Source organism: Pezoporus wallicus, unplaced genomic scaffold, assembly GCF_028554395.1.
Source record: "Pezoporus wallicus isolate ANWC-B61680 ecotype Strahan unplaced genomic scaffold, APGP_CSIRO_Pwel_v1 contig_8188, whole genome shotgun sequence".
Lineage (NCBI taxonomy): Eukaryota > Metazoa > Chordata > Aves > Psittaciformes > Psittacidae > Pezoporus > Pezoporus wallicus.
In genome coordinates, this window is record NW_026640104.1 from 1,554,824 (window position 1) to 1,573,272 (window position 18,449).

The following is an 18,449-nucleotide window of genomic DNA, read 5'->3' on the forward strand; positions in this document are numbered from 1 at the left end:
CATTGCCTTCAGCATGGAGGACACAGCTTTTTCTGGTTCAAGATTGATGTGCCAGTTTTGTAAGCCTTAAGGATATATGCTTGAAACATCTTTTACTTTGAAAAGCGAAGAGCTTTCTTCTTTTCTGTAGTCCGGGAGCAACTTGCAGGGCTGGTAAGTAACTGATACTGGTGGCTGTTAAAAAATGGACAAGAATTGAAGTGTATGGAGACCCTTGGTTAACAGCTAACATTGTAACTTTCAAGCTTGTAAAACAAAATGAAAAGGCAATTATTAAAGTACTGTGAAAAGATAAGGATATCTCTGTAAAATCCACTGTATTACATTATACAACCACAGATAACGAACATAACAACTCTGTGCCTACATTTCAAAAGGAAAATAGAAACTTTGGTTGCCATTTCAGAGTATCTGGAAAGAATGCAAAAATCTTTTGATATTCAGATTTAGAAAATGTGTGAAATCATGAGGATCTGGTGACATTCCCAAATTCTGGCTTTTTAGCCCATTGGTGTCTCCTTCCCAGGTTGTTCCCTGAGCGCTGTTTTACATCTCCAGCAAAAACATTTTGTAACATCTTAGGTTGGTTTCTGAGCAGAAGAACTGAGATCATTTCACCCCTAATCACTCCTCTAACTTACTTGGGTGATGCCTGTCATCCTTCTAGAACAATCCCAGTTTTCCCACCTCATTGCTTCTGAGGAGCTCCCAGGATTGCCCAGCATGATTTGCTTTTTATACCTCCTGTTATGCCCTCCTGCAATCTCTGCTGCCTCAGTAATGCCACTTTTTATTTACATTGGAGGAAAGATTAAAATTGACCTTTGTGATTAAAGCAACCAGAAATTTGGTCCTGAACTCAACTGAATCTAAGTGCATTTAACTTTAAACTGCTCTAATTTTGAATATAGGAAGGCAAAGTCTTTGCACATTGCATGCAATGAGTTCCTGATGTGAAGTGATTGCGAATATTTTGTCATCAAAAACTGCTCAGCTGGAGTCTTAGCAATTTAAATTACTTGTATCTTTATTCCATTCTCTCTAGCAGTTACGCTTTCATTGAAGTCAGTGCAAGAATAAAGCTTTTTTATTATGGCCTCATGGTAACATTGCAGTTATGACACTATCCATAAGATCCCGTTGCCAACAGTACCTATCCAGAAGCCACCCTGAACTGGTGATGTGGGGGACCCGGAGCCAGTGCCAGTTCCAAGGTGGGGAATGGGGTTTTGCATTGAGATATTAGCCCCTGTGCACCTGGCAGAATGAGTACCTACCACAGGGCACAGGGGCAACAGTGGCCTCTTCTTGGCCACCAAGGGTGTTTTGGGAGATAGTTTTCCTCTGGACCCCTTCTTCCAAGCCCTGTAACCACCAGCATACACTCAGAGCTGAACATGGATGAATTTGGACCACTGCTAAAAATGATTTAACTGACAATGCACTCTGCACTGCTCCAGATACTGCTCTAGCTTGTCTGGCTTTTCAGCATTGCTTTTCTCTCCACTGATTTTCCACTCTCGTTAAAACCAGCTCCACAGGTTGTGGCAATAGCTTCAAGGGGTTGTGTAAACAGCAGCATTGCCAGGTCATCTGCAGCTCTGCTCAGCCAGTGGCAACGCCAGCATCTCTGCTCCCTGCAATCTGTCATCCTAAAGCAGACAGATGCTGACAGATGTTCTCATGCCTAATGCTACCTTTGCTGTCAAACTACCGTGCTCATCCAGCCATAATTTATCTAAGTTAGCCAGGTAGCTTCATATTTCAAAGCTAGAGACCCTGTTTCCATGGTAAGTGGATTGGAGTTTAGTTTTTCCCAGTACCTCCTGACAATTCCACAAGGTGCATTGGACTGCTCTGTGGCATTTTGAGCAACTGAGGACACTTGGTCTAGTGAAAGGTGTCCCTGCTCATGGCAGGGGGTTGGAACTGGATGAGCTTTAAGGTCCTTTCCAACACAAACCACTCTGGGATTCCATGAGTCTACGTTTCTCATGGCACATGTTGGGAGAGAGCAGAGGTGAAGCTAGGGAGCAGCCGCAAGCCACACTGGGACACAAACCTGCCCTGTAGGGAACAGCCCTGCGGGGTTGCCTTATGTAGTTGCAAGTAGTGGCACGCTTATCTACCAACTTCCAAGCCTGGAACTTGTTTTACACTTTGAGGGTAGTGGATAAAAAAGTGTTTCATTCACTCAGCAAATGGATCCCTTGTTTGGAGTTATACAGTCATTTATCATTTTGCACCTCTTTCATTTGAGAAATTAGCAATGGAGACAGGGGAGTTTAAACATTGCTTCTCCTGGGAGAAGCCTGGGATCATGTTATGGCTCTTTGATCTGCAGGAGCAATGGTACTCACAGCCTGGACCCATGCCTGTCTGCTGGGGAAGCATCCGCCTCCTTTGAGGTTAGGGAGCCTTTGAGGTTAAGGACTCCTGTGCCCTTCATTTAAGCTTTTTAAATGAAGACACTCCTGTTAATGCCATAAAAATGCTGTTTACTAAGAAATCAAGGACTAGCGGGCTGTGATAGGAAGCCGGTTTAGTCCACAAAATGCAAGAGCCGCGATAAGGAAGAACAAAGGACAGAAGGAAAAAAGGCAGAAATCATGGCTAACAATTACATGACTAACCCACTCCCTCCTCTGCAGCGATTAAACATTAAACTCCCACAAGCTAAGTAAACAACAAAAGAAGTACCCTCTGAATTCCCCCAAGGCTTTGTCTTTGTAGCAAGGTTTGAACTTGAGGGATGAGTGCAGTCCCATCCCTTGTTGAGCTCCCCTCTGCAATAGGGATGTCTGTACTGCGGGTGTCTGTAATGGGGGTGTCTGTACTTGGGGTACCTGTAACGGGGGTCTGTATAATGGCGGTGTCTGTAATGGGGGCATCTGTGGCCAAGCTGGCTTCAGCCTGGGGTTGCAAGCACTCTGTGCATATAGTTCCTATACCATCCCTATAGATGCAGCAGGGTATCAAAAGCTCTGTCCCTCTGCAGAGCAAGGGGCTCTACCTCATCTGCATGGGTTCTAGCCCAAAGAGGCAAAATGGTACCTCTTTTTAATTCATACAAAGCAATCACTTGAGTTTACACCTCCTTACCTGTTATAACCCCACTAGCCTGTCCTCCTTTAGCTTCATTTTATTCATCAGGCAGATCCCAGGCACATGCAGATTGCCTCTAGCCTGAAATTTGGCTTTTGCTACACATACCGTCTCCCCTGTTTGCCAGCACTACTTTAATTATTCCAACTTCAAAAAGCACAACGAGATTTTAAATCACCCCAGATTACAAAGCAAGGAGCCAAATTTACTTTTACAGAGCAGCCTTGCCAAAGCAAAGCCCGCAGAATGGGTTCTCTCATAGGTGGACTCAAACCACCACTTTATCAAAGAAAGGAACGGAGCAGCCGGCTTCCCACGCGGCTCCCGTCCAGGCTCTGGCTCCTGTCCCCACAGGAACCCAGCTTCCCTCGGGAATGCAGCGCCTGCATGCACAGGCTTGCCAGAGCGAGCAGCACGCAAAGAGATCTTTCTTTCCAGGGTCCCACAATGTGCTTGCTTAACGAAAAGCTCGGCTTTCCACCTCCGCTTTGGTCTGCCACCCGTGTTTGTGTTGTGGGCTGTAAATGGGGTCAGCAGAAGTTGCTGAGATTGTGATTCAGTTTCTTCCTGTGGACACCAGTGAGTCACTGCAAGGAGAGTAGGGGATGGATTACTGGCAGGGAAGGCTCTGAGGTGGTGTTATCCCAGAGGAAGGTGACTGGGGCAGCTGGAGAAATGGGAATGAAAGTCGCCAGTGGTGACAATGAAGACTTCCCCACTGGAGCATCTCCACTGTCATCTGAGCAGCAAAGCAGCAGGCAGGTACCCAGGGAAGTCTGGAGCCATGATGAGACTGTGAGAGAGCTAGGATATGATTCCAAGTCACCACTTTTAGGCATATAGAGTAGGGAAACGGAGGTGTCCTGGATGCACACTTGTTCACAAATACACCAGCTTTGTTAAATCACCACGATAAAAATGGTGACATGAAAAATCAGATGTGCAAAAAGGATTTCTGTTTGCAAAATCTCTCTCTATATATCCCACTTCCAAATCTCACCTCTGAACACCACCACTTGGAACGGAACAAGGCATCTGAAATCAAAATGAGAAGTATGCTATCATAAATGTTTATTTCTTTGTGGCCAAATCCATGTGGCACTGACCAGGATGGGGCTGTAGCACAATGAGACTATTCCTCAGCAGAACTGAAGGCAAGACTAGGCAATTGCACCTGGTTGAGTTAGGTATAATTCAAATTAAGCTAATTCAACCACATGGAAGGCTATATTAAAACATATATAATATTTTTCATGTTTGTAATAGGCTATGGGCCTATTTGCAGCTGGGGAATATAATTCAGTTAATGAGAAGTGGTATATTAGGCTCAACTGCTTAAACAAATGCATGTGCAAATAACAGTGCTGGATTAAGGACTTAGTTTTAAGGAGTGAAAATGTACAGCTTTAAGGGATTTAGAGAGCTGAACATAGAATCATAGAATCATAAAAGCAACCACGTTGGAAAAGACCTTTAAGATCATCCAGTCCAACCCTTACCCCAGCACTGCCAAGCCCACCACTAACCCATGGAACTGAGGGCCTTGTGTATACAGTGTGTGAACACTTGCAGGGACGGTGACTCCAGCCCTGCCCTGGGCAGCCTGTTCCAATGCCTGAGCACCCTCTGGGGAAGGAATTGTTCCTCAGCTCCATCTAAACCTGCCCTGGTGCAGCTTGAGGCCATTTCCTCTTGAGAGAAGCTGTGGCTGCCCCATCCCTGGCAGTGTTCAAGGCCAGGTTGGACACAGGGGCTTGGAGCAAGCTGCTCCAGTGGAAGGTGTCCCTGCCTGTGGCAGGGGTTGGAACTGGATGAGCTTTAAGGTCCCTTCCAACACAAACCAGTCTGGGATTCTATGAAAAGGTAAAATAGGAGAGAAAAGGAAAAGGGCAGGGAGAAATGAAAAAAAATAAGGAAAGGAACTTACAGAGCAGACATAAAGCCAGGAGCTTACCAGGAAGAAAACAAAACCAAATGGAGACTCGGTTGTCCCCTTTCAGATGGCGATGGTGAAACAGCAAAACCTCACTGGAGCCCAGCACGGTCACTTCAGTTCATCTCCCCTGGAGAGCCTCATAAAACCAGCACTATGTACCCAAAGATACGGAAAACGGTGAGTACCAGTGAGTGTAATCTGTTTTCTGTCATCGGATGGAGGTCATGACTTTGATATTTTCCACCAGACTGGCCCGGTTTGAGTGTCAGGCTGTTTGTTTGTTTACAAATAGAGAACTGTCTCCGACATCTGTCTGCATTCTCCTAGCAGCTACCTCATGTTTCTTGCAACTTCCCACCCTTGCCCACAGACCTTTCTTGGAAGGTTAGCTTCGTTTGTGTTCATTAAAACACCCTTCAGCTGAACTCAACACAACACCAGCATGACAGAACTGCAAGGGGTGAAAACTGCCTTAGCCTTTATGTAATGTTTTGCTAATTTTAACAAACAGGTTGAGTGGTAGGAGCTGGTGGGGATGCTGAAAAGCCATGAAGAGATTAGTTATTCGTTAGATTATGACATAGTCAGATATTTCTGGAAACGTCTGGATTTCTAGAAATACAGATGAAATCATAACCAGATCAGAGCGCAGCTGTGCAGAGAAGAGGAAGCTCTGTTTTCACCTCCATCGTCAGGCCAAAATTAGTCCAACACCAGTTGGAGAAGTGATGTGCTCACTTGGCTCTACACCAGCTAGAGCAGAAACCTGTGAAATGGCCACAGGCTGGGGTTGGGTATTGAGTCCCTTGAGCCCTTGGAGCACCTCCTAGCTCGTCCCTGTGTGCATCCCACAGCAGGGTCAACCTGCAGCTCCCCTCCTGGGGCATCCCTTGGGGTTACCTGGTGCCGCAGCAGGAAGGAAAATTAACTTGGGAAATACACAGAAACCACCAGGTCAAAGCCTTGAGTGGGAACTTTGCAAAGAAACAAGTTGTTCTCTACATGGCCAAGTAATCCAGCTTACATATTTCTGTCTGACCCTTACCCCCACCCACTGCGGGGTTCCCATGTCCTCCTGGCTGTCCCTTGGGGCGGGCAGCCAAGGACCACATGTCCTCACCACCAGCATCCCAACACACCATCTCTTCTCGCCATCCCCTGCCAACTTTTATACTATAGGCAGGGATGTCATTATCTTTGGGATGTCTTGGGCTCTTGCAAATTTGATCTTAATTAGCCAGCAGGTTCCGATAAAAGGTATTTTAGCCTTAATTCTGCTTTAAAATTGGCTTCTGTGTTAAGAACACATGAAAAATCGTGTGTGAGCTTGGGAGCTTACTGCCTACCCAAATACCTACTGCTATCCCTAAATGGTTTACATTTCCTACAACATGCCAATGTTATAACTGTGTGACAAATTGAACAGGGGGTTTATTGAACTGTCTCTAGGCACAGTTTACACGTAAATACTCAGCCAACTGCTAAAGCCTCCACAGAAACGATTGCCTTAAATTTCCTTTCAAAATTGCAATTTAGTGCAAGCACACTGCTATTATATTTTCTTTAACAAGCAAAAAATAAGCTTTAAGCTGTAGAAATGTGCACATGCTCTTGGGCTGACTGTTTTCCTGAGCTCAGAATTACTATGAAACATGTATTTTCAATACTAAGAATCTTGAGACTAAATGTATTTAGAGGAATGAAAGCCTGACCAGAATGATAAATGAATCAGGCTTAATCAGAAATAAACAGTGACCTATTCATAGCAGCTTCAAAAAGGCAAGAATTTTGCAGATGTTGTTAGGTCAAGTTATATAAAAAGACAGTTTACAACGGGCAGAATGTGTGTGCTAGAGTCAAGGGAAGTCTTCACAGACACATGTTTTTCCCATAGCTACGTGACTTTATTCCCCAGTAGCCTGGCTTCATTTGGATACATGCTCCTTGTCATCTCTGACCATTGCACCATCCCCTTCATGTTGGAATTGCTGGAGAGCACAGTGAGTACTTGGAGGGACACAGGAAGTTGACATTTAAGCTTAAATCCCTTAAGACACCCCAATCCGTATTTAGGGGAGGGGTGCCCAGTGCTGAGCAAAACCTGCCCCAGGAACCCTTGTGATGGCCAGCATAGGGGTGATGGCTGCAGTGCCCTGATTTTGAGCAATGTCAAACATTGTTCTGATGTTTCTATCAATGCCTCCATGGTGCCTGCTCCTTGTGTGTGGGAAACACTTTCCCAGAAGGCATCTCTGGCTCCCATGGGCAAGGCCTGGAAATGAAATGCTGAGAGCCCTGTGTCTTGAGTCCAGCAGGGCTCATCTAGAGCTGGAGCCCAGTTTTCTCCCATCTCAAGCGATGGGAGAGTCAGGCAAAGGGCTGCAGTTCAAGCAGCTGGGATAGAGCCAAGATGAGCTTTTAAAGTGCCCATGAATTGACATGGGTTTTCATTTGAAAACTCTGATTATAGAGCATCTGCACTGAAGCCCAGAACCTGTCCACTGGCTTGGAGCCCAACACATGCTCCACTAAACCCCATTTAATTTATTCTAAATAAATAAGTGGCATCCTTTATGGCGCCATAATATATCTCAGGTAGTGTCTCTGCTGTTTCTAAAGTAAAAGAAGAAGGGAGCGAGATTGATAGCTGATGTTTCATGCGCTAAAAGGCAGAATCAATCATAACACGGGTACAGGATGGCACTGCTGCATCAGTTCTGGCTGAGCCTGCCCCTATGTATATCATGTGTTGCACAGTATTTCAGCTGTAACACTGACACTTTGGAATACAGTTATCCCACAAAGAACAACCTATACCAAAAGTGCGGATCTAATGGCATTAAACAAGATCCCTTGCTCTGAAACAGGCTGTGTTTTGTCCCCTCTGGAGGCAGAAGGGTTGCATGGGTGGCTGCAGAAGTCAGACCTGCAAGGACCAGAGACTGCCAAGAGTTGTGCACTGAAGTTCAAAGTGTAGGAGGGGGGTAGGAGGAAGGGGCATAGGCTGGAGGGTCAGAAAGGGTAAAGATTCACATGCAAACTCATAAGGATTTACAAGAACAGTTGCACAAATGATCTACATTAGGCTCATTCATGGGTTTTGTCGAGTTAGAGCCCACTTGCAAGATCCTCAGTCAAAAAGAAATTAGCAAACTTGCGGCACTGTGCTAGAGCTGAGTCATGAAAAACACCCCCAGACTTTCTCTTCTAGAGCCAGGTTTTGTCATCCAAGCCCAGGACTTAATACAGCGGAAATTGCCAATTTTCAACAAGAACCTACAGGTAATGGAAATGGACTGGTGATTGAATTGACCTTTCAAATGAACGTGACACAAGGATAAGCTGCAGTTGCTTATTTTCACTCTGTGACAAACTGATCACTCCCACCTTACTGAGCCCACCAGGTGCTAAAATCAGTTCTCGTTCAAGAGAGGAAACAATAGGACAGACTCAAGGAGATGGAAGAAGGTGAGCATTCGTTGCATGGCTTGGAATGGATGGACAGGAGCCACTCTTCGCCGGCTGCACCCAAACCAGGATCTGTATTAGAGGAATTTATCTAATTTATTAGTAATTTAAAATTCTCAGATGACTTCTGGCTACGCATTTGCTTTGGCAAAACAGCTGCAATCTCACTGCTTTGAACTTTAAGCAAAAAGACGGGTTTGGGTTTTCTTAAATGAGGATGGGACAGCTCTAGGCGCTTTGTTTTCCTGCCATGAAGCAGACAGGGTCTAATCTGTACCTGACATCTGAGTTTTGCAGACAAGGTGAAAAGAAACACGTTTGACTTCTGTGTAACTGTTCAAAAGTCCTGACGCAGACACACACACAGAGGAACCACAGACAGTGTCTCTGAGAGAGCCACTTGCAAAAGCTACGCAAGCAATTCACAGGTCTTCACAGGAACTTGGTATTTTGCTGGGGAGCATAATCTTTTCTAATACTGTTAATTTTTATAAGCCTTTGCTTGCCTGGTGGTTAGACCACAGGTCTACAAGTCATAACACAGGCGTACCAGCCCCACTCTTCGTTAGCCTCGTGTCTCACCTCAAGCAAGACACTTACATCGTTACATTTCTCTGACCCTTCAGCTCTAAACCTATAACATATTTGCCCATCTCTGTTGCCCAGCTGAAATAACATTTGCAGAGTGCTTTGGGTTGTCAGAGGAGAGACATCATTTATTAGTGTAATTTCTGATTCGGTTACACCCACACAACCTGCTTGTTCATGTGGAACGGCGTCATTTCTCTGACTTCCTCTCTGTGCAAAGGCTTGCTGTTATCTGCGTTAGGAAGTACGAGTAGGGAAAGAAGTATGCCTCTTTTTACAGTCTTTTTTGAGGATATATCTGCTTATCGTGTGCTTTCCCTTTCACAGAAGTCATTTTACTTTAGGCTAGGCTGAAACCCTTTTTTCAGTGAGTTACCTTCCTGAGACAACCAATCAGCATTTTCCATGAGGGCTGGAGTCCATGTGCCACCAATATCTTCTCTGAAGTGCAAAGCATCTCATTTTGACACCAATGGCAGTAAAAATTAAGGGAACTCAAATACTCCAAATTGCACCTTGAGTGGAATGATTCTTGTGGAAGCTGTCTATACTCTGGCATCTCTTGTAGAAAGCACTGGTGTTGATGTACGAAGTGTTTTATTTACAGAATCTGTGCTTATCAACCTATCAGTCTAGCTAACCGTGACCACTGGAACACTCTGCAGCTTCTAGAAAGAACCAAGTTCATTTAATGGTCATCTGCAGATGTGAGGATCAATGGACAATGACTGAAGAACTAAGTTTAGCAAAGAAACATGTCAGCGGTCTGTTGAATCAGCTCTGTAAAACAAACTTCTGGATGTTGATATAGGGTTTTGAAGTCTTACGTGCTGACAGGCCCTGGTGTTTGCCTACTAACAGCAAAAGCATTGTATTTGTCATCAACTGAACAGCAATAATTGGAGACAGCATTTTTGTCATGGACTCAATAAGTGTTGCACCAAGGCTGATGTTTCTCTGGTACTCCTTGTCTGCCATCGCATTTTAAAACTCATGGACTATGACAGTTTTTATGTCCTATCACAGCCCAAGCAATTTTACATGCAATAAGCATTTACTTGCCGCAAATTCCATCTGTGTTTAGATACAGCAAGAATAACTGTGGTAGAGTTCATCCTTTTCCAAATGCCTTTTGCAAGAGGGCTGTCTCACTGGATTTTGGGTGAGCTGATCAGTACCCATCTGTGTAGCTGACTCTCTGAAGAGGCAATGAATAAAATTCAGGCAAAAATCTGTAATGCATATGAGAAAACTGACTCCCAAATATTGTGTGAACTGGTAACTGCAATTTAGGTAGGGAGATTGTATCCCCTGGTTACACGTGGCTTTTTTCAAGTATAAACAGAGATAAAGTTCACCATGGTGTTTTCAGTGGGAGTGAAAATACTGAGTCCCATGCCAAGGTTTGCAAAATGCATTTGATTTCCCTACTATTTTTGCTGCTAGTTCAAATTAATGGGATGCTGTAGAGTTTTGACCCAGGATCATGGCATTCTGCAAGATTGTTGTGTGCAGGGTAAAGTAGATTGTGTTTCTGTGAAAAGTAAAAAGAGTCTCTGATAGGGATTTCCATCCCTGCCAGCAATGCTGGAAAACACATTGGTGAGGACCAGGCAAACACTTTCTCTGTGTTTCTCCGAATGAGAGAGGCACATTCCAAATCTGGACACCTCACTGGTGTTTCCAGGGCTCGTACCACACCTAGACTTGGCTCTTCAAATGCAAATTATCAGACGTCTGGGTAAGAAGGAAGATCAGTTTTGGTTCAAAACGCATCTCCTCCATGCTGCTTTGGTGTTCAACCACCTTTTGAACTACTCCTGTGCCAGCCCAGCCCTGTAAGCACAGAGTTTCTCTTGGTGAGTATTGACACTGAGCCTAAGTACCAAGACATCTGGAAACCCCCGAGCAGCAGCAGGCTGGCAGCTCAACCCATGTGCTGCAAAGGAAACCTATTCACCACCATCACCAATATTATTAATCAGCCCACGTTTGCTCAGACAGGAAATTGTTACTGACCACTTTAATTTTACTAAACAAATGAAACCACCCCATTACTCATTCAAATCTAATAAACCACAGAACACAGAGGAGGAAGCGAGCACTTGAAAACGGCTTGGAGAAAAGTTCTCACTTGGTTTTGCCATCTAATTAAAGCCAGGCTCTTTACAGGAAAGGGAATAATTAAATGGCAGCAACATGTGTGCTAGGAGAATCTTCTCCATCGGCATCTCAACATGCCACTTGCTACCGAAGGCAGAGGGGCTTTTCCTGCTGATCTTTACATTCCCATAGCGTTACCTGCTCTTCAGGAAGAAAAGACTTAGAAAATACATTGAGTACCAGAACAGATCTCTTCTGTCATGCCCTGTTGGGTGGTATGGGGCTTTGTTAAGAAGACACTTAATGCCTGCAGATGTTCAGAAAACAACTTCCCAAAGCTGGGCCCTGGAAAACACCTGGCATCCAGCTGTTTCATCAATGCTTTGGCATTTCCTGACCATCAAGCGTTTAAAACATCAACAAAATATCATTGCAGTTTTAATATTTGCAGTTCTAGAACTAGTTCAATACGTGATATGATTTGTATGCTTATGTAAATATTGCCTTTGCAGTCAGAAGGCAGAAAAAGCATGAATGTACTTGCACCACAGAGAGCGATTGCTGTAATTGTTTGCCTTTCTTCTCAACATCAAATTACTACTTTAAATGAAAGTAATTTCACAAACAGGCAGAAATGCTGTTTCTTTTCTTTTTTTTTGCTATGGGAATTCTTACTTCAGCATAAAAGCTGTGTGATGAAGCTTCATGTTTAACTGATTCTACCTGAAAGAAGACCTCATGAATGGGAATTATCCCTTTGTGGGTTTTTTTTGGCTCCTAAAAGATGGTTAAAGAAATAAAACACTGGTACCAGATAATTTCAGTAAAGGGCAAATACCATAGAATCATACAATCCTGGAGTGGTGGTTTGCGTTGGAAGGGACCTTAAAGCACATCCAGTTCCAGCCCCTGCCACAGGCAGGGACCCCTTCCACTAGAGCAGCTTGCTCCAAGCCCCTGTGTCCAACCTGGCCTTGAACACTGCCAGGGATGGGGCAGCCACAGCTTCTCTGGGCACCCTGTGCCAGCGCCTCAGCACCCTCACAGGGAAGAACTTCTGCCTAATATATAATCTAAATCTACCCTCTTGAAGTTTACAGCCATTGGCCCTTGTCTGATCATTAAATGACCTTTTAAAAAGTCCCTCTTCAAAATAGCACACAGAAACTTACACACCACATGTATTCGTAGTGCTGCAAAGGCCACGAAGGCATTTCCAAGCAGATACAAGTTTGTTCCTGTCTGTACAACACGTCCTCTTTGGGATTGCTGGTGTTTGGCTCCTTCATGCTCAGGGGGACAGACAGTCCTTCCTGATTTGGAGCTGGCGTCTCACCTAGTTTGCTGTACACAATCTACTGCAGCCTTAATCCAACACCCACGGGAAGGAAGTCAGCAGGAAGATGTATTAATTGCATTGCATATGAAAGAAGCCCACGTATTTGGTCCAGGATGAACTGGTGTCTCATAAGAGAAACATTTCTGCTACCATGCATGGGCCATGTTATCCGCACGATACTTGTATGGAGCCCTCTTCCCTTCCCCACCATGGACATGCAGCAAAATGGGATGCAATCTGCTCTACTTCCCATTCTTCAAAATATTGTCCCTACCACTTTAGTTACTCTTACTTAATTTGTTTTGCTCTTTGGAAGGAATTACAGATTTGACATCCTAGAAAACAGCTGTCATTTTTACAGGAAAAAAAAGTACGTGATTCATAATTTTCCAGAAATATGCACATTACGCATGTAGCATATTGGCACCTCCTGAAAACCACGCTAAATCTTGAAACTTGGACCGTATTGTTTCTGTTTCTCGGCTTTACATACCTGTTCAAACACACACCAAATCTCCCAGATCACAAGGAAAAAGTCTTTGCGCTCTCTCATTCCATCGCTGTTCTTGGGCTGAAAGGAATGTGGTTGCACCTCATGAAGAAAAGGGCTGAAAATGGTGCCATTTTGTGATGGCATTTTCCAGTGGCACAGAAGGTCCAAGCTGATGGAGTGTCAGGAGCTGTAGGACAGACCTTTTTGCTAAGCCAGAACATGGAAAGGAAGTTCATAAAGTAATTCTGATTCAGTGCTGAATTTCAGTAATAACTTTTTTCTTGCTTGGTTTTGTTTCCTCTTATCTATTTAAAAGCATCCTCAGCTCGCCTCACCAGGAGCCATGAGAGAAAACACTGGTAAAACCTGTATGTTGTGACCCTGAGGAAGGCTGGTAAGAACAGCAATGGAGAGGTCTCATGGCCAAGACGACCCTTGGCTCCATCTTTGTTCTTGTCATTTTGGGATGAGAACTTGCACATGTTGTACGGAGTGAAAAAACCCTCACAAATACTGGAAAAAAGAGTTAATAATTAAATACAGTGAGTGTTTCATAAGGTGCCAGTGGACACACTCAGTCTCAGAAGAAAGAGCCGGATGCTTTGAATAATGCATTCTTCAGAACCTTCAAAATTATTTATGAAGTGCATGTAAGGACAGCAGTAGTCTATCCACTAAGCTAAAAATGGCTTGCTGTCTGTCCTCTACTTTTTAGCATCATTCGCAGGATACCTTGTACCATAAGGTGTACCACCAGAGCTATTTTATACATGCAACAGGGAAGTAAAAGCTTTGCAGTTCAGAGGTTGTTTAGAAGCTTCTTCTGGCCCAAATCTCACCAGCACTTCAAGGCACTTTGTAAGGATGCAATGCAAAAAGCAGTAATCACAGAACCCCAGACTGGTTTGTGTTGGAAGGGACCTTAAAGCTCACCCAGCTCCAACCCCTGCCACGGGCAGGGACACCTTCCACTAGAGCAGCTTGCTCCAAGCCCCTGTGTCCAACCTGGCCTTGAACACTGCCAGGGATGGGGCAGCCACAGCTTCTCTGGGCACCCTGTGCCAGCGCCTCAGCACCCTCCCAGGGAAGAGCTTCTGCCTAAGAGCTCATCTCAGTCTCCCCTCTGGCAGGTTAAAGCCATTCCCCTTGGCCTGTCCCTACATCCCTTGTCCCAAGCCCCTCTCCAGGTTTCCTGCAGCCCCTTCAGGCACTGGAGCTGCTCTCAGGTCTCCCCTTCAGGAGCCTTCTCTTCTCCAGGCTGACCCAGCCCAGCTCTCTCAGCCTGGCTCCAGAGCAGAGCTGCTCCAGCCCTTTGATCATATTTGTGTTTCAAGGAATAACCTCCAACATTTTCTATTTCTGTTCTGCAAATGATTCTCCCATCTCACTGTCTAGATCGATGCCACCCTAACATCCTGTGTTACTACGTATTATTAAGACAGTGGCATTTCCTTGCTCTGAAGCTGTACATTCCTATCGCTTCTTGCAGAAGAATAACTTTGGTGTAAGTAAATAGCAGCCTTCAAAGGGAGATTTCACTGCCGAGCTGTTTAACCTGGCTTGCTGCAGCTCTGGAAGTCCCTGAACACTCAGTGCCAACAAAGCAGTTTCTCACCAGTTTTTCCCTACAGATCCCTACCCAGCTGTGCTTTCAGTGAAGGGGACAAGGGAGCCCCATCTAGGGCTGGTTTCCCTCTGTAAATGCTTTTTTTGCCACCCCTGGGCTGCAGGAGCCTGTGAGGGCACCCCAGCAGCACAGGTAACAGGTTTACCAACACAAGAACCTCTTTATGCAAGTGCTGAGGCTCCTCTTCCTCTCCCATCACCTCCATAGCAGTTACAGGGAGTGATGGCATGATGGTCTGTAGCCTTTAAACAAAGAAAAACCACCAAGCCCCAACTTTCAGAGCGTTTTTGGAATCCTTTCCAGTGAACCTCATCCTTCATGTTTGCTTTAACAATTGTTTAAGCAGTTTTTGCTTGCTTAAGCAACTAGATTTATATCCTGGGTCAGTAAATAAACCTGTAACTGTGCGCTTTCCTATAGTTACTTCTACCATGATTATTGCAACATAAAACAAGTAGGGGAAAAATCACATGAGCACAAAGAAAGCTCATGTCTTTAATGGGAAAGATCAGAAATTACAGATCTGGCTGGATGGACCCATGCTTAGCTCCAAGATTTAGGTTTAGAAGCATCTCTTTAAGCAAAATGATGTCCAAGTAAGAATGTAGATGATAAAATATGAACCCAGAAAGTCTGTGGGTTAGATTTCACAGAGATTTGGCTGGAGCTGCTGGATCGAGGAGCTCTGTCTCCTCTGGTTTAGACATTACACAGCAGAGCTTGTGACTTTTCCTCTGTTCTGGAATGCAACTTTGCCATGAATACTGGTTCTAACTACAAGGTGCAAAGGGATCTTTGAAAATACACTTTTACACTGTCCACCTGTGTCCAGAGCAGGTAAGAGTTTAGATGGAAAGTGCCCCCCTGCCCAGCAGGAGCTGTGCTGCACACAGAACTGGAACTGGGACTTCAAATCTTTCCATCTGAAAATAGGAGCTGGTAAGGTTTAAATCACAAACACACAATAAAACGTACTTGAAATGAGTCCATGTAAACGAAGGGATTGAAAAACAGCTCTGTATCTCTGTCCTATTTCCCTTTCCAGGAAGGAACATCTCTTGGGTAATCTAAAAACAAAACAAAGTAGCAGAAAAACTTTACTTAACCTCAAGCTAATTTCCTATCCGGCCTAAATTTAGCTGTTTAGGTCTTGTTTGGTGTGTGTGCCTCCCAATGTACCCACTCTGAGGGATGTTTGCCTAAAGCAACTGTTACAGCACCCTGGTTAAAGCCGGCTGGTTGAATTTCACGTCTTAGCATTAATTTCTAACACGAAATGTCACCGTGTGTCTGGAGACAGCAGAGCTGATGGCTGGAATTGCGCTCACTGGAAAAGCCCAACCACCCACATAGCAAACAGCTGCTGGGAACTGCCTTCCAGTGGCTCCTATCTCGCAACAAGGAGGCAAGAGGGTAAAAACGTTATCACAAAAGCTTCTCCACGCTTGTTTTGACACAGACAGTCATTAATTCAAGGAAGATCAAGTCCGGGACCAGCCCAAAACACTTGGGTTATTTTTCCGTGAGTCAAGAGTTATACTCAAAACAAAAATTAGCCTACAAATACCAAGGCCACGCTGGTGCAGTGAGCATTTCCCAGCACAGGTCACTGCTGCCAGCCTCCCGCTGCAGGAAAAGAAGTGATCTGACAAATGGTTTGGAAAGTGTTTAAAGCTTGATTCATTCCATCTGTTGCTGTCTTTCTAGAACCTTTAATTTTAAGGGCAGAAGTTATTTGTACTGCTGGAAGCTCAAGGTTTATCAATTCTGGAAGGAGAATAAAACAGTAACAAGTGCATTTAGAAACTCAAATTGAGAGCAAGAGGTCCTTCTGGATGTAAGGGTATGGAGAAGATGGAGATCACAGCAAAGTGCTTCTCATACCTGACTGAGGATCACATTGTCTTCATGGTGTGAGTCTTTCCAGGGTAAGGAGGTACCAGGTTACCAAACTGTCACTGGAATGATGACTAGGTAGTGCTGCTGCTCACCTCAGTTCAGTGACACTGGAGGAAGAAGAGAAGACAAGAAACTATTTTTAAGCATGTGAATTAGAAAATAGAAATAAATCACAAGTAAAAGGTAATGCCTTTATTAAAGTACTGCTTGAAGTTAATGTTACAACAAACTCTGTCTTTGACCCTGTCCAAGTAAAGTGATTGAAATGGAATGAGAAATGCATCCACAGCCTGGCTAGAAAGGGTCATTTCAGGCACGTTCCTGCATCACATCCCCGACAAATACCCTTTGGGCTGCCCTGCCACATCCCCCGTGGCACAGGTTCACAGGCTCAGCGCTGCTGCACAGGTTGTTTCTGCTGCTGCTTGGTTTTCCAGCTTTCCAGCCCAGCATTCAAGGTCCCTGTTTTGCTACAAACCAGAATCTGAACGCCTGAAATGAAATAGCAAATAAACTGAGTGGCACAGATGTCTTTTCCTGTTGTGCTGGAAGGAGCACTGTGAGGCACTGGCACAGGGTGCCCAGAGAAGCTGTGGCTGCCCCATCCCTGGCAGTGTTCAAGGCCAGGTTGGACACAGAGGCTTGGAGCAAGCTGCTCTAGTGGAAGGTGTCCCTGCCCGTGGCAGGGGGCTGGGACTGGATGGACTTTGATGTCCCGTCCAACACAAACCAGCCTGGGGTTCTATGAGCAGCACTTGGCACAGGCACATGCACTGTGATACTGAGTATCCCACTGTTGTCAGAGAAATATTTTTTCTTGTTCTTTTTTTCTTATTTGTAGGTAGAAAACAATAGAATCAAAAATTAAATTGCATAAACCACCCTTGTTAAATTTGACCTGTATTTTCTTCATGAAATGCAAGGTACATTTAAGATTTTGCTGTTCATAGAACCCTAGATCCTTAAAGCTCACCCAGTTCCAATCCCCTGCCACGGGCAGGGAGACCTTTCACTAGACTAGGTTGCTCCAAGCAGCATCCAACCTGGCCTTGAGCACTACCAGGGATGAATTGTCTGGGCTGTAAATGAAAGGAAAGCTGTACTACACATAATGCCAGCAATTTTGCCTTCTGTAGTCATTAACACTCTTTCCTAAGTCCTTAGTTGCTTTACTTTGCTCTTTTTATTGATATGAGATTGCAAGGCCCTGTCTGATTTACGTACCTATATAGCCTCTGTTAGATGAATGGGACTGTGTCAGATGCAAGCCAGGACTGAAGATGGTTTAAGATTGCTTCCACTCTTAGAGCAGTCGCTTCTCTTTCTCTCTCTGTCATTAACAAAGAAACACAATTATAGGCAGGACAAGGAGCAGCAGCTTGTTACTAGTAGGAAACAATCTGGCAGAGATCTGTGGCAGTTGATTCAGGACTGGGTTTGGAGTTAAGTGCAGGTGGTGTCAATGACTTAAAAGAAAAGCTATAATACATAACTAAACTTTTGTCTAGGAGTTATTAATAGGAAACACGCGATGTGAGATAAAGAAGTCTCTCAGCTGGCAGAAAGTGCTAGAGATCACAGTGACACTGAAGTTATCAACCCATGGTGCTTAGATGGCACTCAGCAAAAAAGGAAATGTATTTTCTCTGCTATTTCCCCAAGTAGTTGTGAGAGGAGCAAATCAACATCCGCACAAAGCAAAACCGACTGTTTCTGATGCAACTTCCCATATGTTTTCAATCAGAGTTTTCCATATGGTGCCTTTTGCTGGTGCATTTTAAGGTGATTTAAATGCTCTGATTACAAAGAATGCTTATCTATATATGTATTTATGGGTCGGCTGAACACTGCCACTGCCACAGCTGCTCAAGGAAATGAAAGACTGATCATT

General features: G+C 44.5%; 1 long non-coding RNA gene across 1 annotated transcript; it reads right to left on the reverse strand.

Moving 5' to 3' along the window:
- Nucleotides 1-15,561: 15,561 nt before the first annotated feature.
- On the reverse strand, nt 15,562-17,918 carry LOC130603504 (uncharacterized). The gene is made up of 3 exons (XR_008973196.1): nt 17,783-17,918; nt 16,544-16,665; nt 15,562-15,726 (listed from the first exon to the last, which is right to left on the reverse strand). It is a non-coding gene; the product is annotated as an uncharacterized LOC130603504 (long non-coding RNA).
- Nucleotides 17,919-18,449: the final 531 nt, after the last annotated feature.